This window comes from Arvicanthis niloticus, chromosome 1, assembly GCF_011762505.2.
Source record: "Arvicanthis niloticus isolate mArvNil1 chromosome 1, mArvNil1.pat.X, whole genome shotgun sequence".
In the NCBI taxonomy this organism is placed as follows: Eukaryota; Metazoa; Chordata; class Mammalia; order Rodentia; family Muridae; genus Arvicanthis; species Arvicanthis niloticus.
The window spans coordinates 96,711,730-96,735,487 of NC_047658.1; the positions used below are offsets into that span (position 1 = coordinate 96,711,730).

The 23,758-nt window shown below is 42.3% G+C and overlaps 1 long non-coding RNA gene across 1 annotated transcript in view; it reads left to right on the plus strand.

Annotated features, from left to right (window-relative positions):
- LOC143434098 (uncharacterized) overlaps window positions 1–23,758 on the plus strand; it is a 77,849-nt gene that overhangs the window by 44,266 nt on the left and 9,825 nt on the right. The gene's annotated exons all lie outside the window — the stretch shown is intronic.

A 23,758-nucleotide genomic window follows, 5' to 3' on the forward strand; every position in this document is an offset into this window, starting at 1 on the left:
GTTAACTGGCATGAGAAGATTCAGCCCACTGTGGGTGGCATCATTCCCTAGGCAGAGGGTTTTCAATTGTATAGGAATCGAGAAATTGAGCTGAGCACAGGTAAGCAAGCAGAATGGATACAGTTATTTCTCTCTGCTCTTGGCTTTTGCTGTGGCTGTGGTATGAACAGCTGTTTAATGTTCCTGCTTGATTTTCCCACAGTAGTGCACTATAACTATAACTTGTAACTGTAATTGTAAGCTAAAATAAGCCCTTTTCCTCCCCTAAGTTGCTTGTTGTCAGGGTATTTCATCACAACAACAGAAATGAAACTTGATAAATATACAAAACATAACACCACAGGGGTCTTAAGAAAGCTCCCTTCTGCGGGTGGTGCCCTCAACAACCTTTCACTAGGCTTTACCTCGTAAAGGTTACATCCTTAATGCCATCATGCTGGGCAATGCACTGCTACTGTGAAGAACTTTGTAAGACACCCTCAGATAGTAACATAACTTTTGGTATTGGTCTTATAGATATATTTGCATTAAGGAATCAGGGTAAGTGCATGCATTGTTTGGCTTACTGTTTCAGTAAAGTGATGAAGAGGGTCTAATAAGACACCTGACCTTTAGGTTACCATGTATCATAGTTGTATGGTGGACTGATCAGACAACTGAGAGAATCGTGTTTCAGTGTTAGAAAAGGTTAAGAGAGCTTTCTCTAGACAAATGATTGTGTTCCCAGTACACAGCCTCCCATTTCACTCTTGTCTGGGAAGATCCAGCCAAGCAGTTTTCTTAGGCTGCCCATTTGTTGAGAGTAAACACATTCGTTCATACTGTGACTCCCTCTTTCTAGCAGCAAAGTGTTCAAGCATTTAGTGGCTGCCTGCTTTTGTGGTATTATGCAGCCTCTCTGATGGTGAACTTTGAAAGAAACAGGAAGTACTATATCATAGAGGTATATGAAATTTTAAATTGGGGTTGTTTTGGTAATTGTGTGTTATGATATTTTATATTGGCTCAATCATAATCAGTTTAGGATTACATTAGTGAAAAAAATTTTTAACTTTTTATTGACTCTTTGTGATTTTCACATCTATACCCCAATGCCTCTCATCCCCCCGTCTCTTAAGATCCTCCCTCTGCTCTTCTTCCACTAAAGAAAATTTTAAAAAATAAACAAAACAAAGCACAGAGAACATCTCATCATGGAAGTTGTAGTGTGACAGCATGTCGTAGAGTGTATGTCTCTGTCCACACATCTTTACTTGCAAATGTTCATTACAATGAGTCATTGGTCTGCTTCAAGGCCTCTTGCTTCTGTGACACCATCAATACTGGATCCTCACTGGGACTTCTCTCAGTTACCCTGTTGTTGCCTTCTGTCATGGAGATCCTGCAGCTTTGGAGTTGGAGGACTGGCCCTTTCACATGCTCCAGCGGTTCACAGATGACGTAGATTATGGGATGGGCTAACTCAAATCCCTTGATCTGGGCCTGGGTGGTAGCTGAGTTGGTTCAGCTCTCCCACACCCTTGCCCCTGGTGGAGCTCTCCAGCACTGCCCCTGCTAGCTCACCCAATGCTGCAGCCTGCAGGGGCAGGGTTAGCTCTCCTGCTCTCATACCCTCAGGGATGGCACACCACCACCAAGCCACCAGAGAGCTAGCTCTACTGTGATGCTCAATCTCAGTGCAGGACCCACTCTCCCAAGTGCCGCAGCTGCTGAGGGACTAGAATGGCTCTCTTGCTCTCACACCCTTGGGGCTGGCTCACCAGTGCCTTCATCATCCAGGCCAGCTCTACAGTGTTGCCCAGGCAAGGTGCAGGCCCACACTCCCCAGTGCTGCAGCTGGTGAGGGGCAGGGACAGCTCTCCATAGAGCCACATCTAGTGAGGGGCAGGACCAGCTCTGCACAGCTTTTGACATCTATGTGGTCCCAGGTAGTAGCCCAGACCAGGGATGGCCACATGATCTTTAGTGGTAGCATGAGTCATGGACATTGACACAGACCCCTGCTGCTACATGGCCACAGACTCAGACATGATCCTCAGGGGCAGCATGGGCTAGGACCTCACCATGGCCTCAGGTGGAAGGGCAGACTACACATATCAGGCTCTTCCTCTCTGCAGTCAAATCTCCAGTCCTATGTCTCTTTATACTGCTCAAGCTGCTCAGCGTTTCTTTCTCTCTTATCTGTCCACTCCATACTGGTCATCCTCCCTCTGCTCATGCTGTGTGGTGTGGCAGCAGGTTGGCCTCTTGGTGTCCTCCTCTTACCAGGGCTGCAGCGTGAAGTGAAGGCAGGTGGGTCTCTGGGCGTCTTCCCCCTTTTAGCATGGTGGCAGGCAGGTGGCTGGATGTCCTCTTCTGCCTGTGGTAGGTATGGATTTCATTTTTGAGGAGAGTGCTGCCCTTGACCTTTTTTTCTCTGTAGTTGTCTCTTGCAGCCTATAAGGTTTTATTACAAAGGTTAAGCATATCTGTCCTCCACTATAGATCAGGAGTTGGGGATTGCTAATACCTCCCAGAGCAATTTCATATCCACAGAAAATATGGTAGACATTATCTTCGAGTTCTGGGGTGTTGGCACTGTAACCCCCACACATGCCTGAGTGAACCTGCTACCCCTTTTTAACACACTCACTGCTGAGAAAGCACTAAGGTCCCACTCCTCACCTGAAGTGCATGCTTTAAGGCCTAGTGAATTTCTTCTAGAGGATTTTTAGACGTTTCTAGAGAAGATAAAGAGAGCTCAAGATGCTTGGGCTGAAGGATACTGTCTTAGGGTTTCCATTGCCGTGAAGAGACTCCATGACCTAGGCAAGTCTTATAAAGAACAGAATTTAATTGGGGCTGGTTTACAGGTTCAGAGGTTCAGTCCATTATCATGAAGGCTGAAAACACAGCAGCATCCAGGCAGGCATGGTACTGGAGGAGCTGAGAGCTCTGCCTCTTGCTCTGAATGTAACCAGAAGACTAGTCAACTTCCAGGCACTAAGAAGAAGATCTCATCGCCCACCCCCACAGTGACACACTTCTTCCAACAAGGCCACACCTCCTAAAAGTGCCTCTCTCTGGGCCAAGCATATTCAAACCACCACAGATCCCAGAGACCAGTGGTTCTCAGCCTTCCTAATGCCGCAGCCCAGTTCCTCACATTGTGATGAGCCCAAACAACATTATTTTCATTACTACTTCATAACTCAGATTTTGCTACTGTTATGAGTCACAATGTAAATATACGTGTTTTCTAATGGTTTTGGGCAACCCTTGTGACAGGGTTGTTTAACCCAAAGGAGTCATAACCACAGGTTGAGAACCACTGCCACAGACTGTTTCCACCACTGTTACTGTCTTAGGCACCATGGGCTTCGCCAACTTGGATGATAAAATACTCAGCTAGGTGTCTCTAGAAATCACCAGAAGCATGACAACGTCTTTTGTGAGTCAGCAGTCCACAGTGAACTCATTGGCTTGGCGCTCACTGACTTCAGGAGCAGGGACAGGTTTGAGAGATAACAGCTATGGGGAATCTGGGACCTCCAGATATTCAGTGCGGTCCTGTCTATTCCTCACAGAAATCTGAGCATTGACTCAAGTACTTATGCTGGTATGCAGGCTGGGACTGTAGGGCTCAGACAGTCCTACAGTTTGCTGAGGTCATTCAGCATTAAGTGGAGATACCAGGTTCAAACCTGCTCACTCCCTCTTCCCTGCAGAGTTGCTGAACTGATGGTCAAACTCTCTCAGATGTCACACCTCTCATTGCAGAATGTCTTTAGGTATTGGGCACTTTGGTTTACAGAAATCACTCCTTTAGGTGTCAGGAAACAAAACCAAGAAAGAGAGAGAGAGAGAGAGAGAGAGAGAGAGAGAGAGAGAGAGAGAGAGAGAGAGAGAGAGAGAGAGAGAATAAGAATATTAAAAAAACCAAGTTATTAAGAAGTTCGAATAGTAGTCTGCCAGGCTGGCTCAGCAGTTAAGAGCACTTGCTGCATAATCATGAAGAGGGGAGTTTGGATCCCAGCACCCACACAACAAGTTGGGTGTCCTAAACACACCTACAGCCCTAGTCAGGCAGGCAGAGGCAGAGGCAGAGGCAGAGGCAGAGGCAGAGGCAGAGGCAGAGGCAGAGGCAGAGGCAGAGGCAGAGGCAGAGGCAGAGGCAGAGGCAGAGAGGCAGAGGCAGAGGCAGAGGCAGAGGCAGAGGCAGAGGCAGAGGCAGAGGCAGAGGCAGAGGCAGAGGCAGAGGCAGAGGCAGAGGCAGAGGAGGCAGAGGCAGAGGCAGAGGCAGAGGCAGAGGCAGAGGCAGAGGCAGAGGCAGAGGCAGAGGCAGAGGCAGAGGCAGAGGCAGAGGCAGAGGCAGAGGCAGAGGCAGAGGCAGAGGCAGAGGCAGAGGCAGAGGCAGAGGCAGAGGCAGAGGCAGAGGCAGAGGCAGAGGCAGAGGCAGAGGCAGAGGCAGAGGCAGAGGCAGAGGCAGAGGCAGAGGCAGAGGCAGAGGCAGAGGCAGAGGCGAGAGGCGAGAGGCGAGAGGCGAGAGGCGAGAGGCAGAGGCAGAGGCAGAGGCAGAGGCAGAGGCAGAGAGGCAGAGAGGCAGAGAGGCAGAGGCGAGGCAGAGGCAGAGAGGCAGAGGCAGAGAGGCAGAGGCAGAGGCGGCAGAGGAGGCAGAGGCAGAGGAGGCAGAGGCAGAGGCAATCACTGAGCTTGTTGACTTTAGCCTAGCTGAGAAAATGCAAGCCTCAGATTCAGAGACGTGGTGTGTTTTAATAAAGGAGGGTGCCCCATGCCCTCTTCTGGCCTCCATGTGCACAAATAAGCACACATACACTTTCACATACAAGTATGCATATATTCATACAGACAAATACACACACTACAAATAATCCTACAAAGAAGCCTAAGCAAAAAATATATAGATATACCTGCTTTGCAGAATCTGCACCATCAACACCATTTAAAAATGTATGTAATGACTTTGCTGGAGTTCCAGAAAGAGAGCCTGTTTCACACAATATATTCAATAGACAATATCACTTGTTAGGTTATTATTTTCTTGCCTTAATTCGAACTACAATGAGTATGCACCTTCTAGAACCTCTATTTGCCATGTAAATTCCACTACCCATCTTGATTTTCCACAGCAAAGAAGGTAAAAAAAACCTATGGACCACTTTGGTGACAACTGGGAAACAGGGAACAGTCTGAGGTCTAAGTAGCTAACTTCCATATTCACAGTATCTAGAAACCCATGGTTTTCAGCACTCATCAGGGGTGTTATTGAAATGTTTGTTTAAATAATATCACACTAACTTAAGATATAAAACAGGCTTTGCTATGAATGGATTTAGTTGGGGTTGGTTTAAGGCTTGCATTTAAAGCTAGGGGTGGTTTAAGACTTACCTCATACCCAGGGTCCTGCCAAGCCTGCCTTGAGAGTCCCAGCTCACATTCCAACCAGTGTGGAGTCTAGAAGACTGGTGGTGGATTATGTATTCATCAAAGGTGACTGTCCACAACGTCTAGGACACACAAGCTGCCTTGGTTTAAAGGCTGTGTCCTATTTAGAACCTGCCTCTGCCATGCAGATGCAATCATTTCACAGTGATGGCAGTTTAATGGGGCGCTCTGCTGAACCCTAAGATATTGCCGATATTGCTTTCCACGGATCAAACAAGGCAGATCAAAGTGAAAAATTTTCAGAGTCCTCTCACAGGAAGAAATTCCTCCAGGCAAAGCTTTGAGGTTTTCACAGTCCTGAAAATGAGCCCTGACTTTCTTCTGGCAACAACAACAAAAATTCCTTTTATTTGTGCCAAGCCAGAATACATTTCTTCTCGAAACTATTTTATAGATTTCGTGTCATTTTCTACTTTCTGTTTCATCCTTGAAGTAATTACCTACATTTAAGAAAATGTAGGCCCAACGAACAAGAGACATGCTTAGGCAGATGAGCTCTGCGAGGCAGCCCCGGAGGATGGGCCTGAGCTGCGTCTATAACTCCTCTCAATTTCAGGATCACGTGGTTAAATGCAGAGCAATGGTGTACTTGAGGATTCAGAGTCAGGCAGCCAAAAGCATGATTCCAAACGAACCTCAAACCCTACCTAGGTGTCTCAAAACTGTGACAAGCATTCAAATTGAAGAGCCTGTAGCAACTGTAGCTTCCTTTTGCCAATAATGCTGGGTTTCTCAGCATCTCTCTGTGCACAGGTCTTCTGAGTCCTTTTTCCGGCATTCAGGTGGCAAACACAGGACTCTCTTTTGGTGGGCAAAGCTTGGGCATGGAGAGGAAGGTCTGGTTACTCCCTCTTTTTTAGAACTTTGGTGTATGATTTGCTGTGTTCTAAATTTATGTCTCTGTGGTGTCAACTTGTGCACACGACAAGTAAATGACCCAACTTAATACATGATTGTGGCCTGAATCCAGCTAGCCCAGTGGGAGTGGCGTTTAGTCCTATTACAGATTTCCAGTGGCCCAAACAGGGGGAAAAATCTAATCTCACTAATAATAAGAGAACGACCATGACCAATCTTTTTCATGGGCTAATGAGAGACTCGTGTAATTTTCTATTTGTACAGGGTTAAGCCATTATAATGAAGGTCAAATAAGATAGAGAAAGTTGTTAGTGGGAATGCGACAAGAGGCTTCTGGTTTCTGTGTAGTAGTACAGAAAGAGCTTAAAGGAAACCACTGTCCTAAACATCTAAACTGGTATGAAAAACCACAGCGTTTCATTTCTCAGATCCACCAGAAGATGAGGACAAAGCTGTCCCCTAAGTGAGAGAAGTAGACAATAGGTCGATCCAGGGAATCAAAACTGTAGAACATCAAAATGTCCTGGAATGGAAATGGAAATTCCCCAGCAGTTGCTGCTTTGGGGACAACGGTATGGGAAGGGTGGAGAGTTGAGAGACAACCTAAAATGCAAATGCATATCCTGCAAAATTATCCAACAACAGTGCAGGGAGGGGCTAGGGATGTGTCTCAGCTGGCAGAGTATCTTCAAGCATTCAGAGCATTCAGGGAGCTCTGGCTTCAGTCACCAGTACCAGGTGTGGTGCTGCGCCTGTAATACTAGCATGGGGGGGGGGGTGGAGGCAAGAGGATCAGTAGTTCAAGGTCAGTTTTAGCGATGTAGTTAGTTCAAGGTCATCTTCAGTTAGAGACTTGGTCTCAAATTTATAAAAATAAATAAGAGGATGCAGGAGAGGGACTGGAGAGAGGACCCCGTGCTTTAAAGTGCTTACTGCTCTTCCAGAGGTCTCAGGTTTTGTTCCTAACACCCACATGGTGGCTCATAACCTCTTGTTAACTCCAGTTTCAGCGGATCTGATGCTTCCTTATGGCTCCCATGGACATTATATTGCACACACATGGCACACACGCATACACACACACACACACACACACACACACACACACACACTCATATGTATAAACCTAATTTTTTTTTAAAAAATGCATTTTTAAAAAAAATGTGCAGGAGAAATAAAAGACTTTCTCAGACCAAAAAAGAAAAAAAAAGAGTCAAATGGCAAATGTTATTTCTCTTTGCAAGAAAAATATTAAAGAGCTTCTTCTAGAGAGGAGAAAATTCCAGAAAACCCAAAATACATCAAGGGAAAAAAGAATATTTAAAAAAAAAAAAGATTAGGCAAAGGTCCAAGAAAACTTATTTTCGTCTTCTGATCAAAATACTAGTGTTCAAAATGACAGTATCAATAATGTAGCTGATGCATATTCTTTCTTATAGATGTTTACAAGGGAAACCATGGGCGGCAGTAGCATAATGATGGAAAGGAATAATAATTAGGGTTTTTAAAGTTTCCATGCAATGGGAGTGTGTGGCCTGACAGTGGATCTGGACTGCTTATAATACATAGTGCAAATTTTTGGACAACTATTCCAAAAAATAAGTCAAAAACTAAAAAAGTAAACGGGGGAACTTGATTTATATGTTAAAAAGAGAGGAAATGAAATCCTATGAAATGTTCAATTGCAACAAGGGCAGAAAAAGTATGGAATGAAAAATAGGAAAACGAGAAAGGGGGATAAACGGAAAACCGTGTCAAAAACCCTAGATGTGAATTCAGTTATACCAATGGCCGTTGTAAATGTAAGTGGTCTAAATACAGCAATTAAACGATAGAGACTAGCTCTGAGAAATGAAAGGTTTATCTTTCTTTCACTTTCATGTGTTGCAAGTAGGAGGACCTGGTTTAGATGTCCCAAACACGGATAAAAATAGCAGATTTTTAATCTTAATCTAAGTATTGGAAGGAGGGCACAGACTGATCCCTGGGGCATACTGACTGGATAGCCTAGTCTAATTGGCAAGTTCCAAATCAGTCCCTGAAACAAAGTGAATGGCTCCTGAAGAGCAACACCAGAGGCTGTTCTTTGGCCTTCATATGCATGTGTACCTGCACACACACAGCATTTACACATGCATGGGCACACATGTGTGCACATACATCTAAACACATACACTCAAACACACCACAAATCGTCAATATGAATAATGGTTCAGAACTCAATGAAATATTGTCTTCAGAAATCCCAAAGGCATTGATTAAAGAGCTAAAGGGATGGAAAAATAGAACATATGAACACAGACTAAAAGAAATTGGAGGTAGCCTATTTATTTCAGAATGAACCAACTTCAGAACAGAGGTGAACAACGGTGAGACAGGTCCAGGGACACACAGTAATTCATAATGTGAATTCCTAGCAGCGAGAAAAGTGTCAAAATGCATGAGGTAAAGTCTGACAGCACCGTGACAGAAACAGATGCATCTACTATTGTAGTTGGAGGCTATAACATCCCTTGTTTCAGATAGGCCCCTCAGGAAGAAGTTAATGAAGGTATGGCTGAGTTCACAACACCACCGACCAGCTGAACATAGTGGACACTTTGGACTGTCTTATACAATAGCATCAGGTTATATTTCTTAGTCTCACAGGGGACATACAGTGAGCTACACCACATTCTGGTCCATCAAAAGAGTAGAATTTATACCGTGTCAGCACTCAGACCACAGGAGAATTAAGTTAGAATCAACAGATAGCTCGACAATCCTATAACACTTGGATATTAAGTAATAACATTCTGCATAGCACATAAACCAAAGAACTCTCAAAAGAAATTCTAAAGTATTTTGAAGTAAGTGAAAAATGAAAATATAACCCATCAGAGCATCAAAGTAGTACCTATGAGAAATTTGTTATGCTGAAGGAAGTCTTGGAAAAAAAGACAAACCTAAGATAAATAATCTAAGATTCCACTCTAGGCAATCAGAAAACACACACACACACACACACATACACATACAGACATACACACAGGCACACACACTCACACACATGTATGCACACACAGAGAGATAGAGAAAGAGACAGAGAGACAGAGAGACAGAGAGAAACAGAGAAAGATGAATTCAAAGTGTGATGGAAAAATAAGTAATAAAAATAAAGGCAAAAATCAATGAATACAAAAAATAGAGAGACAACAAACCCCAAAGACAGTTATTTACAATATTAATAAAACCCAAAGCACAACACTGAAGTCTAAGTCCAGTTCTGTCACTACATAATCCTGACAAGTCTTTATTTTTATTTTTTCATTCTTCTCTCATACCTTATATCACAACTGCAGTTCCACTCTTCCCAGGGCCCCCTCCATCTACTCTCTCCTCTAGATCCACTCCTCTGTTTCCCTTCAGAAAAGAGCAGGTCTCCTAGGGATATCAACTAAACATGTCATAATAAGCTACAATAGAATAGGTACAAACTCTCATATCAAGGCTGGACTAGGCAGCTCTGTAGGAGGAAAAGGCAAAAGAGTCACAGACACCCCACATCACCACTATTAGAAGTCCCACAAGAACAACTAGAAATACGACCATAACATATGTGCAGAAGACCTTGCTCAGACCCATACAAGGACTTTGACTATTGCTCCAGTCTCTGTGAGCCCCACTGAGCCATGCTTAGTTGACTCTGAGCTGTGTTCCTGTGGTGTTCTTGACCCCTCTGGCTACTACAGTCCTTCCCCCAACCTCTTCTGTGGGGTTCCCCTAGATGCACTTCATGTTTTGTGTGGGTCACAGTATCTGGTCCTATCAGTTGCTTATGACATGTCTCTAATGCCATTTGGGCTAGGCATTGATCTGTGATCATAGCAGAGTATCAGTAGGAATCATTTCATTGAAATTTTTTCTGTTCCTGTTTGTTTCTATCCTGGATCTCTGGACTGCACGGCCTCTGGTTCCTGGCTATCCAGGCAATGTCAGGCACGGGCTGCCTCTCTTGGCATGGGCCATAAATTGGACCTGTCATGGGTTGGCCACTTCCACAGGTTCTGCACCACCATTTCCCCAGAACATCTTGCAGGAAGGCCAGGTTGTAGGTTGAAGGGTTTGTGGCTGTATTGGTATCCACCTGCTGGAAGTCTTACTGGGTTATAGAAGATGGCTCTATATCCCTTATTACTAGGAGTCTTCGCTAGCGTCACTATTAGATTTCAGTTTGTTTATATGGTGGATTAAATTGACAGATTTTCATATGTTGAACCATCCCTGCAGCTCTGGGATGAAGCCTACCTGATCATGGTGGATGATCTTTTTGATGAGTTCTGGGATTCAGTTTACAAGTATTTTATTGAGTGTCTTTGTACCTATGTTCATGAGGGAAATTGGTCTGTAATTCTCTTTCTTTATTGAATCTTTGTGTGGGGTGGGTATCATGGTAACTATGGCCTCATAAAATGAATTTGGCAATGTTTCTTCTGTTTCTATTTTGTAAAATAATTTGAAAAGTATTGATGTTAGCTCTTCTTTGAAAGTCTGGTAGAATTCTGCACTAAAACCATTTAGCCCTAGGGTTGTTGGTTGTTTTTGTTTGTTTGGTTGGTTTGGTTTTGGTTTGGTTTTTTGGTTGTGTTTTTTGTTTGGTGGTTGGTTGAGAGGTATTTAATAACTGTTTCTATTTCCTTAAATGTTATAGACCTATTTAAATTCTTTATCTGATGTTGATTTAACTTTGGTAAGTAGTATCTATGAAGAAAACTATTCATTTATGTTATATTTTCCAATTTTGTGGAGTATAGTTTTTTAAAATATGACCTAATGATTCTTTAGATGTCCTTGATATCTGTTGTTATGATTATCCTTTTTTCTGATTTGTTTATTTGGATGCTCTCTCTCTCTCTCTCTCTCTCTCTCTCTCTCTCTCTCTCTCTCTGTATTTTAGTTAATATGAATAAGGGTTTTTCTATCTTGTTGATTTTCTCAAAAAACCAACTCTTTTTTTGATTGTTTGTATTATTCTCTGTTTTTATTTTATTGATTTAAGTCCTCAGTTTGATTATTTCCTGCCTTCTCCTCTTGGATGAGCTTGCTTCTTTTTGTTTTAGGACTTCCACATGTGCTGTTAAGTTGCTAGTATGAGACATCTCTAATTTCTTCATGTGTGGGTGCTTAGTGCTATGAAGTTCCTCTTAGCACCACTTTCACTGTGCCCTGTAAGTTTGGCTATGTTGTGCATTTTGTTTTCATTGAATTTTATGGAGTCTTTAATTTCTTTATTAATTTCTGCCTTGAACTAGCAGTCATTCAGTAGAGAGTTGCAGTTTCCACAAGTTTGTAGGCTTTCAGTTGTTGTTGTTGTTGCTGTTGCTGCTGCTGCTGCTGCTGCTGCTGCTGTTGCTTGTTGTTGAAATCTAACTTTAATCCACAGTGCTCTGATAGGATGCAGGGAACTATTACAATATTCTTGTATCTGTTGAGACTTGTTTTGTGACTGAGTATGTGGTCAATTTTAGAGAATTTCAGTGAGGTGCTGAGAAGAAGTTGTATTCTTTTATGTTTTGGTAAGGTGTTCTGTACATATCTGTTGGGACCATTTGGTTCATAATGTCTCCAGTATTTCTCTGTCTAGTTTCTGTTTGGATGACTTGCCCACTGGTGAGAGCATAGTACTGAAGTTTTCCACTATTAAGATGTGAGAGTCAATGTGTGATTTAAGCTTTAGTACTATTTCTTTCATAAACATGGCTGCCCTTACATATGGGACATAGATGTTAAGAATTAAAAGATCATCTTGGTGGGGTTTTTCTTTGATGAGTCTAAGGTATCCTTCCCCATCTATTTTGATTAATTTTGGTTCAATAAGTCTTTATCCAACTCTTTCCCAGTTTCATTGTAAAGGAAGATGATGAAACACATAATCTCATATATTTCATGGGCCTTGAATTGTGTGATTCTATGCCTCACTTCTTCAAAAAGTGCATGCATCAGAATGCCAACAGAAATTCTAAATCTGAGAACAGTAACAGCTATCAAGGTTGAAATATATTCATAAGAGAAACAGAATTGAGCTAAATACACAATTGAACATTCTTTCATCCTGGTTTCATATTCTCTAATGATTTCCATGGTCCTGATAGCACTGGATAAAAAGTAAAATATAATAATAACAAAAAAATCTAAGATGAGGTACAGGGTAGTAAGAGGATCTTTCTTGTTTTGCTCTGCTGGTAAGAAATTAGACTCTGAGATTGGCAATACTAGGAAAGAGATACCTCTGAATTTTAAAATTAAAGACCACCTGAAATAAGAAAAAATTGCATTATTCATTGACCCAAATCTACAACAGCACTGAAGACAGGAAAGGATAAAGCAACCATTGGCTTTAAGAAGTTCCAATTCAGGGACAAGAGGGCACTAACTGAAACACCATGTTGTGCATCATCTGTGAAGAAGCTAGTGTTGCAGAAACACCAAGCCCAAGGGAAGGACCAGGGAACGCCACATCCAGAAACAGGGTCCGGAAGGATTCTCCAGTCTAAGGGATCAGCATAAACAGGAGCGGATAGATGCAAGGATCTATGGTGGGTTAGGATCAGGAATACACCAGTGAGGCTGGAACATAGAAAGCAGAGCAATAAGATGGTAAGTGGAATTGAAGAGTTACAAGGCAACCCTGGAGGATAGCAGCAGAATGCTCTGGCTGAAATAAAATGCTCCAGGCAAGTGAATAAAAACAAACCAAAAAGGCACATTATCCTGTGCAAGGCAGACTTCACATCAGCTGACAAGATTCTCCCCCTGTCAATCAAAAGCTTCCCCTCCTCAGGTGCCTGGACTTGCCACAATCCTTTCCTTCTCTGTATCTCACAAAAGGATTAAAGTATCAAGGACCTAACTACAGCAGCGGCCCCAATTTTCTAAGAAACAAAAAGCAAGAGTGTCTCATAAAGGATCTGGAGAAGATATCAAGGACCTATCACTGTATAGGTTTAGGGAGCTGCATCGAGCCTCATGGAGCAAACGCAAACAAAGCAGAAGAGAGACGAGGCAGGAAGATAATTGAGGGAAAGTGTCTGATAAGATAGCTCATCTCTTAGATAGATGAGGAATAGGCAATAGAGAGATACGTGGATAAATGAGAGTAGGCAGAGGGTAGATAGATGAATGTATCCATAGAATTTGTATCAGCTACTCCTCACTTAGAACCTGATTCAAGAGTCTTGCATTTCTTGCCTCTTAATGAAGTTGGGAACAAACATGTGCCTAATTCATCAAAGACTTCCTTCTTTAGATCCCTCCTGCCAGGGTGGTTCTGGATCCAACTCAGTCTAACAAAGACATCAGTAAGTCAAAGTGGCATGTCTTCATCTCTGAGGGACAGGCCACTCTCATGGTCTCCTGGCCATCAAGCTTCAGGAAAAAACAGTTTGAAGGAGGGCCATAACTAGGAGTTTCCCTTGGGATTCTGCTCAACAATGCTTCTAAGCCTGGGTTCCTCAGGCTACAAGGACCATCGGTTCCATTTCTAAGTGGTAAGAAAGGGCCCTAGCATTCAAATTCTTCCTCCATGCCAATTTTTTTTTTTTTTTTTGGTGTTTTTAGAATAGTTACAGTGTAAAGAAACTGCCCATGCTCATTTATCCAGAAGTCCAGCAGCAACCTCAAGAACTACTTCACAAGGAGCTGAGACCATATAAGGCATCAATGAAAAGCTTCTCCTGCCTGTTTGTTTTTGATATCAGCTTTTACCCAGAGTGTTTCCTAAAGACCAGGGTAGAATAATCATAAGGAAACAAACCATATATCACATTGTGAGTATATTAATTTCCCAAGCTTTTGGTTGCTGGTTTTATTTTTTAATTTTTAAAATACATTTTGTGTGTGTGTGCATGTGTGTGTGTGTTGTGCTACGACAAATATGGAAGCTAGAGGACAGTTTGTGGGAGCCAGTTCTCTCATTCCACTATGTGGCAAGGATTGAATCTAGGTCACTGGCTTGGCATCCAGTGCCCCTACCCACTAAGCCAGCTCATGGACTCAGGCTCTGAAGTTTTGTTTGTTCTTTGCCACCAGTGAGAGTAAAATCTTCTGAAAGATCTTTGAGAACAGGGTCTAGAAATCAAAAGAGGTGGTCTCTGAAGTTCTTTGTGTACAAATATCCTAGGTCTCATGCTTGCCCCTTGACAGGCATCATGTTGACACGTGGCAGGTGTTTAAGAAACATCTGGATTAGAAGAAGGGAGAAGTCTGCTACTATGCTCAGTAAAAACAGTGCAGTTTGATGGGCTTTACACCTGGGTTGGTGTCTGGTGCTTTAAGTAAGCACATATTCTATCCAAATAAACTGTTACTATCATTGATACTTAGACCTGACCTTAGCAACTAAGGTATCTTTATAATGTCAGGGTGTGAGATTGAGGAGATGGCTCAGCGGGGAAAGTGCTTGAAATATCTGGAATCCCAGGACTCATACAGAGAGACAGAAGGTAGAAACAGGAACCTCTACAGAAACTCTTTGGTGGGGTAGCTCGGTGGTACACAGGAGAGACCCTGTCTCAAAGAAGTTGGAACAAGAGTACTAATATCAGAGTTTGTCCTCTGATTTTGACATGTGTATCTTTGCAAGCACATGCTCACACTCAGGAACATAAATGATGCTGGTATTTGTAACTGATACAGATGGTGACATAGGCCAATTCAAGAGTCTAGATGGGTTTCCTTTTGTCTTTTCATCTCCAGAGAAGCTACATCACGAGCAGGACTCAAAGGGTTGTTTCAGTCAGAAGGTCAATGTCTTTCTTGAGCTCTGGAGAATTTAAAGTGTGATCACCCTGTCCCCTGATTTCTTTGTCTTCTCTTTTATAGATCTCTAATTAGAACAAAGCCGAGGAGCCTTTGGGCTCCATCCCTAGGACTTTTGTTTTTCTTCTCATGACTTCTTTTTGTCCCTTTGAACTATGTTCTAGAAGAAAAGAAGCGATTCAGTTTGATCCTTTACTAGCTCAGTTTTAAGATTAAACTGAACTTTTAAATTGCGATCATCATGGTTCAGCTCCCATGGGGCCCAGCTGTTTTATTACAGCAGTGTGTTCTTGTTTTATAGATGTGATTCTCTTAATCCTCAGAAGGTTACTGTTTTAATCTTTCTTCTGTTTGTCCTATTAAGTCAATTTGCTTAGGTTTAACCTTTTGGTTTATGGCTTATGCACGTGTTATGGAGTTTGTGGTTTCTTTTCCATGGTGTGCATTTTCCTCACATGCTATTGTTGCTTGCTTACAGATCGTATTTTACATCTGGCCTATTGATGGTCTTCCTATGGACTACACTATGCCTCTGGTGACAGGGATGAGTCTATCTGAAAAGCAAACTGTATCCATGACCAGGTGCTACCCACCAGTATCTTCTCATTTCAGTCTGGAAGCTCTTTATGTTTTATTTTTCCAAAATTTGATGTATTTATACAACATATTATGATCATATTAACTTTTGTTCAGCATTTTGAAGATGCCACTGTGCTGTCCTTTTGTTACTCCTAGCAACACAGAGGCCACTCTGATTCCGGAAACGTTGTTAGGAGTCTTCCCTTGACCCTCTGACAACTTGTAGAACCTTCTCTTTACCACTCAGTATTCTGATCTCCACAGGGATCTTCCAGGGTCTGCTCTAAACCCCCATGCTGGGAACTTGCTAGAGTATGATGGTGTAGAAATCTGAATGCATTGTTAAAAACAAACAACCAAACATGTTCTTGAATTGCTCTGTCAATGTTTGCATTGCTTCTATTTTCTTTGCAAATTCAATACTGAACTTTGTCCTGAACTCTAATCTCCTAACCGTCTCCCAACCTCTTCTCTCTTGCATTCAATCTTCTGGCCTTGTGTTCTGGGATACTTTCCTAAGCCAGAACTCCAGTCTTTTTACTGGTTTCAACTACTTTCCCTGTATATGTATATGTTTGTGTGTTTGTGTCTGTTCATGTCTGCATGTGCATGCATGCACATGCATGTATATGCATTTGAATATCAATATGTAACATGCGTGTGTGTGACTAGTGAAAGTTCTTTCCATTCTCTAAATATTCTGTTTTAGTTTCTTTGTTTTCCTCCATGGACTTGAGACTTACTTGTATCTTTGAGGATATTGATGCTACTATTTTGAAACTTCCTGTTTAGCCACAGCAATTGATACAGTGCAGAAATAGGCACAGAGGCAATGAGAAAGACCACTGTTGAAGTTGATCTACACATATGAGTCGGTTCAATTTTGATGAGGATACTAAAGTATTCTAAAAGGTAAAGGCATAGTCTATTTAATAACTGGCTGTGGGATAACTAGAAATCCATAAAGAGAACAACAACAATAAAAATTACAAGTCTCAGCCCTCACATGACAGCACTGCAAAAATCACAGTATTGGATAATAGATGTAAATGCAAAAGCAAGATGCTATAAGTTTCAGAATCAGAAAAGAAAATCTTGTCAGCCTTAGTGGAAATGACAATTTCTTAAACAGACCACCAAAACCCTCCTAAATGGCAAAAAGGCAATATTTCACAAGATGATCCAGACTCAGAAAGACAAATATTCTATGTTCCCTTTCATATATGCATCCTACTTTATATATCTATATCAATATAGTCAGACACACAGGGGTGGAAACTAGAGAGGGGGCAGAGAGAGGGAGGTGAATGCAGGTAACAGAACTTTGGTGACATACAAGTTGGATGGAGGACACTGGGGTAAAAGGATGTGGGGGTGTCAGCAATTGGGGAGGAACAGGGAAAGAGAATCAACAAAAACAAATTCTGTTAGAAAATGTCACAACAAAACCCAGTGCTTTACATGCTAATTAAAACGCGTAAGTAATTAAATACACGTACAAGGAGAATCTACAGAAAAGGGAGGGATAGGAGGCATTGTTAATGATGAGAAGCATCTTTAGTGATGGGAGGCATCGCTAGTGATGTGGTTTTCACTTCCTCTGCTTTAAGTATGTGTGTCAATGGTGCCAAAGAGCCTGGAGGAGATGAACAGGCTCTCCTCAGGTTCGAAATGTAAAAGAATAGAGCATATCTGAAATGAAGAAGAAGATGGGAATTCAGGACACTAAATCCTAGCTGAAATCCTAGCTCTCTTGTTTCATAGTAAAATGATTTTAAAAGTAGATTGAACTCCTGGAAGCTGAGTTTCCCTATATACAAGGATATTAATTTATTTATCTCAAAGACTTGTGAGAATTGGATGAGTTGATACATAGAAAGCAATTAGAACAAAGAAAACAATTACCCAGTGAAGGAAGATTGTCTCCTAAGACTTTGCGTGTTGGGAGTTTAGTTACCAACTTAATTTGTTGTAGGCATTCTGAGGTGGGTCCTAGGGGAGGTAATTTGACTTAGACAAGATGGCAAGGACAAGGCTTCCATATCAGCATTAGTGGCAGAAGGGAGGGCTGAGTGGGCATGCTGGCTTGGTCTGTCCTTGCAAAGGCCTCCTCGAGGTATGCTATAAGAAAGCCTCCCAGGTTCTGAGCTTAGTTCAGCACCAAGTTCACAGACTTCCAAGCCCCCAGAACCAGGAGCAGAATGAACTTCTGTCCTGTGAAAAAGGTCAATCTCAAGCACTTTTAAAATAGCAATAGTAAACAGACCAACACAATCTATTCCCAGAAAAATCAAAGACTTCCACTCTTTAAATTTTTTTCAGTTAAAAATAAAGATATGAGATTTACCCTAAAAGAATATATTCACTCTAAATCTCTGATGAAGAAATGTCCAAAATATATAAACAACTATTATACTTTGGGAATTAAAAAACAAATATTGTATTGCTGGAACAGACAGTTCACAGAGGGTATACAAATAACCCCCCCCCCCCAAAAAAAAGATGTAGAAGTTTCCTAAAATCATTAGCCATCAGAGAAGAGCGATTGAAAAGCCTCTCCCTCTCTGTGTATGTCTCTGTCTCTCTCTCTTCACACACACACACACACACACACACACACACACACACACACACACACACACACTGTGGTTCTGGTTTAATTCCATGCCTTAAGATTTTGATTTTGATTATTTTAAGAAAACATTCACTGTCCTTGATACTGAATACTTGATACTTATTGTAGAGTCAACATTATGAAAATGCCACACTTAGCCTTCTGTGCAACAAACTCTATGATTTCCCAAACTTTACAGAAGTTGTAAGAGCTCAGGAACTTGCTTAAGTGACTTGGTGACTTGGAACTTGGTGACTTGAGAAGGACAATGTTGAGATTTGGATGGAAGTAAGCCTGGATCAAGGCTTCCATGGCAGTCAGCAGCCTGTATCGTCAGTGTGAGTGCCTTCTGCGGCACTTGTCCTCAGAGACTCATTCCCTAAACCATGTGGGTTCAGCAAGACGCTCAGCAGTGTTGTGGGAAGGGGCTCACAAGTCCCCACAGTACAGCACAGTACAGTACAGGCATGGCCAGATTCACTCTTGCTTCTAGGGCAGAGCCAGAGCCAGAATCTCAGCATGTAAACTCTGCAGCTGCTGCTGCCAACATGGAGCTCTGTGGAGGGAAAGAAAGGAAGGCTCCTGTCCAGTGCTGGAGTGTCCTCACCAGACCAACAGGCCAGTACTCTTTGGCTCCATGGCCAGGTCTCTAAGTTAGGAGTGTTTGGGGACACAAGAGCTATGTTCAGCACTCAGCAGCTGGGTCAGTGTTCTTAGGACAAGGAAGTGGTGATGATTAACACTATAAATGTAACAAAATCTAGAGTCACCTAGAAGAGAAGCTTCTAGGCATGCCTGTGAGGGATTTTCTAGATTAATTGAGATGGGAAGACCCACCTTAAATGAGAATAGCAACATTCTCTGATCTTGAGTCTTAGATATCATAAAACAGAGGAAGCCAGGTGAGTACCAGTTCTAGGTACTCTCTGCTTCCTGCCTGTAGATGTAATATGATGAGCTGCCACAGGCTTCTGTTAGCAAGACATCTTCACAACAATGAACTATGAGCTGAAATAAACTCTTTCTCCTTTTAGTTCCTTTTATCAGGGTATTTTATCACAGCAATGGGAAGTAATACAAACATGCAAGAAAATTTCAAAGAATTATAGTTTTTTAAATCCTCAAAAAAGTGGCTTGGCAGTTCAACTCACTCAAACTTGTGATCTGAACATTACAGCTTCTTTCAAAATACTTTTATGTTGATACCTGTCCATGGAAAAGGATCTTCAGTCCCCTAACTGGAAGATATGGTACATGTAGGGTAAAAAGTCTGAGTTCAGTTTCTGGTTTTAAACCCCACCACTATGACCAGGGTTGAGATGCCATCTTACACCTGTCAGAATGGCTAGGATCAAATACTCAAGCAACAGTACATGTTGTCAAGGATGTGGAGCAAGGGGAACACTCTTCCATTGCTCGTGGGAGTGCAAACTTTTACAGCCACTTTGGAAATCAATATGGCAGTTTCTCAGAAAACTGGAAATTGATCTACCTCAAGACCCAAAGCTATACCACTCTTGAGCATATACCCAAAGGACATTCTGTCCTACCACAAGGACACTTGCTCAACCATGTTCATTGTAGCTTTATTTGTAATAGACAGAAAAAACTGGAAGTATCCTACATGTTCCTCAACTGAAGAATGGATAAAGAAAATGTGGTACATTTATACAATGTAGTACTACTCAGCTGTTTAAAGAAATGACCATGAAATTTGTAGGCAAATGGAGGGAATTAAAAAAAAATCATCCTGAATGAGGTAACCCACACCCAGAAAGACAAATATGCTGTACACCCATACTTGAATATAGCTTTAAAACAAGGACAATCATGCTACACTCCATAGACCCAGAGAGGCTAAGTAACAAGGAGGCCTCAAGGGAGGACACATGGATGTCCCTGGGAAAGAGAAACAGAATGGATTTCGTGTGTGGACTGGGAGCAGGTGGAGATGAGGACAGAAGGATCAGGTTGGGGTGGTGATGGATGGAGAGAGAGTATTGAGAGAGATGACTTGAATTGGGGGACATATTGGGGTGAGGTAGAAACCTAATGCAGTGGAAACTCCCTGGAATCCACAGGGATGATCCTAGTAAAGGTTCTTAGTAATGGAGGATACAGACCCTAAACCAACCATCGTTAATAACTAGGTAAAGCTTCCAGTAGAGGGACTGGGACACCAACCCAGCCACAAAACTTTCGACTTACAATTTGTCATGCCTGCAAGATGTGCTGGGTAAAGGTGGTGAAGAACTTTTGGGAGTGGCTATGCCATGAGAGAAAGCCCATTCTTTACACTGCCTGGAGGATCATAAGAGGCTGGACAGCCAGAGACCTAGAGATCTAAGGTAGAATCACACATGACTGGTGAAGAAGAAGTAGGAGGAGGAAGAGGAAGAAGAGGAGGAGGAGGGGGAGAAGGAGGAAGAGGAGGAGGAAGAGAAGGAGAAGGAGGAGAAGGAGAAGGAGGAAGAGGAGGAGGAAGAGAAGGAGAAGGAGGAGGAGGAGGAGGAGGAGGAGAAGAAGGAGAAGGAGAAGGAGAAGGAGAAGGAGAAGGAGAAGGAGAAGGAGAAGGAGAAGCAGACGAAGAAGACGAAGAAGAAGAAGAAGAAGCAGAAGAAGAAGAAGAAGAAGAAGAAGAAGAAGAAGAAGAAGAAGAAGAAAGTCAATGAAATGATTTCTTTCTAACAATGTTCTGCAATATTCACAGATCAGAGCCTAGCATAAGTATCACCAGAGAGGCTTCATCCAACAGCAACTGACGGGAGCAGATTCAGAAACCCACAGCCAAATATCAGGTAGAGTTCAGGGAATCCCACTGAAGAGGGGGAAGACTGTAGGATCCAGAGTGGTCAAGGACACCATAAGAACACAGCCTACAGGATCAACTAACCAGGGATCACAGGAGTTCACAAAGACTGAGACGACAATCAGGGAACCTGTATGGGTCTGATGTAGGCCCTCTGCATATATGTTACAGTTGAGTAGCTTGATGTTCTTGTGGGACTCTAACAGTGGGAGCTGAGGTTGTCTCTGACTATTTTACCTGCTTTTTGAGACCCTTCTCATCCTACTGGGTTGCTTCATCGTCTAGCCTTGATATTAGGTTTTGTGCCTAGTCTTATTGTAGCTTGTTATGCCATGTTTGGTTGATATCCCTGAAAGGCCTGCTCTTTTCTGAAGGGAAGCAGAGGAGGAGTGGATCTGGAGGAGATGGGAGGTAGGAGGCACTGGGAGAAAAGGAAGGAAAGAAAACTGCAGCCAGATGTAATATATGAGAGAATTAATTAATTGATTGGTTGGTTGATTGACTAAAAAATACACCATCATCTGAGCTAGAAAACCCACCAATCCCCAAGCTCCCTCCACACTCATGGCTTGAAACCTCACCAATACCCACACTGGAAATCTTGACCCTGGAAAGCTCTGTTCTATAGGAAACTGTATATAAGCCTGCTCCTTTCTTTGCTGCTTCTCCCCCAAGCAGAGGCAGTCATCCTTTTGTGTCTTTTCCAATAAATCTCCTGGGGGAGGTTGTTGTGTGGTGTGGCTTTGTGATGTTTCTTGGTTCCAGATGGCCAGGGTACCTTTTCCTTCAGAGTTGCAATACTTAAAGTTCTTTGTCCCATAATCCTTGGAATGATCAATTAGTCAATCATATTACGACATTCAACTAGGTAAATTTAACTCTTTCTGACTGAACATGTGTTGTGTGACAAAACTTTTCCTGAGGAGACACTACATACACATCTATTCACCCCAGATATGAAGCCCATGACAGACCAAAGTATGGATTCTAACAACATACAACTTGGTGAATGACGAGTTTTACGGGGGTTAGTTATAGGAATGTAGGTGAGGAGCTACTTACAGTAGACTCAAAGACAGCTGTGTCACCAAAGCCCACCCCAGCACGGGCGACAGCTCCAAAAAGCTGGAAACCTGGAGAACACTGTTCGGCCTGGAGGCTGCTCAATAGTTTGGAGAGTGTCCTTCCCAAGAGACTCTGGTCTAAACCTCTGCCATGTAGCTCTACTTCTGTTTTGCTCAAGCAGCTGATCTGGTCTCACAGTCTTCACAGCTATTATGGCTTACTCTGGCAGGTAGGGGCAGAGTGAGTCTGGTCAGTTTTAGGTTCTTCCTTGAACCCATTTTCAGTTGTTTACTTTCCTGTCTAAAGAGCTTTTCTGAAGGATGGAATGTTTCAATCTCATAGGAAACTGTTATAGCTTGGTCTCAGTTCCATCCTTCTGGCCTGGAGCTCAAAGATTTATAATACAATCTGTCTCTTAAACACCTACCATTTTATACAATCCCCATTCCAAGGTTGCACCCTTGGGAGTTAGCTTTGTGAAATCATTCAACTGTTCTTTTATTAACATTCAGTCTGTGCTCCTTTCTCTTTGTGTTTGAACTTGATAACCAAGAAAAACACAAAATGTCATCACTGCCATTTTAGAGAGATCTTGGGTAGGAGAGCAAGAAGGTATGGGTGCTTAATTCCCCATCCTTACTCCTTTGACTGAGCACAGTAGCTATCTACTGTTTTGCTTCTCTGCACCCAGGTTTATATTTTCTTCTTGATTCAATGTAAATGCTTGAAGGCAGACCCTCAGTGAAGTGCACACATGCAGTAGCCCCAGAGCTCACTTCTCTTCTGCACTTCCTTGGCTCCTGGGTTCCCACCATCCTCCTACTCTGCCTCTTCAGCAAGTAGCCAAGCCTAGGTTCTCTATGAATTCCCCCCTTGCCCAATATCAATCTAATCCATTTGGGTTATTTTCATAACTCAATGGTGTCAATCTTAATAGTTATTATTCAAGCAGTTACAGTTCATTATGACCTTATAGTTACAGTTACAGTTCATTATGACCTTATATGTCATGAGACGTGTGCATGATCTGGAGTTAGCTGCAAGTGATGGTAAGTGATCATCCATCTCACTCTATCCTGAAATTTAGAATATTTGGCTTATTCTTTCTGCCATTTCTTTTGGAATGGGAAAGGCGGAGGCCATGCCAAACTTATAAAGGTCATTGCCACCCCAGATTATTCACTTATATTTTCTTCTAGTAACTTGGAGTTATTTTTTTCCACATATAAATCTCTTTGTCTCATATGCTGTTTTGTTTGGTGGTACAAGTAGAAAGGAATCTATGTATTTTCCCCCCAAAATCAACCAAACTCCTTTAGGTCAAGTCATTCCATATAGCTGCTGCACTAAGTTGTCTTTGATACCTGTTTTCAATTTTTCCTGGAAATTTATGTACATTTGTGTTCCACAAAACATATTTTAAAATAAATTGGACAAGTTTTTTTTTTTTTAAATACTCCATTAGAATCTGCGTGTACTTGCACTGTCTCTGATGCATGTAGGGGATGTTAGCATTTTAATAAGGATAAGGCCTATTTCCGCTTCTGTGGGAAATGTAAGCTATCCAGCTCATGGAAGAAAGTGTCTATTTT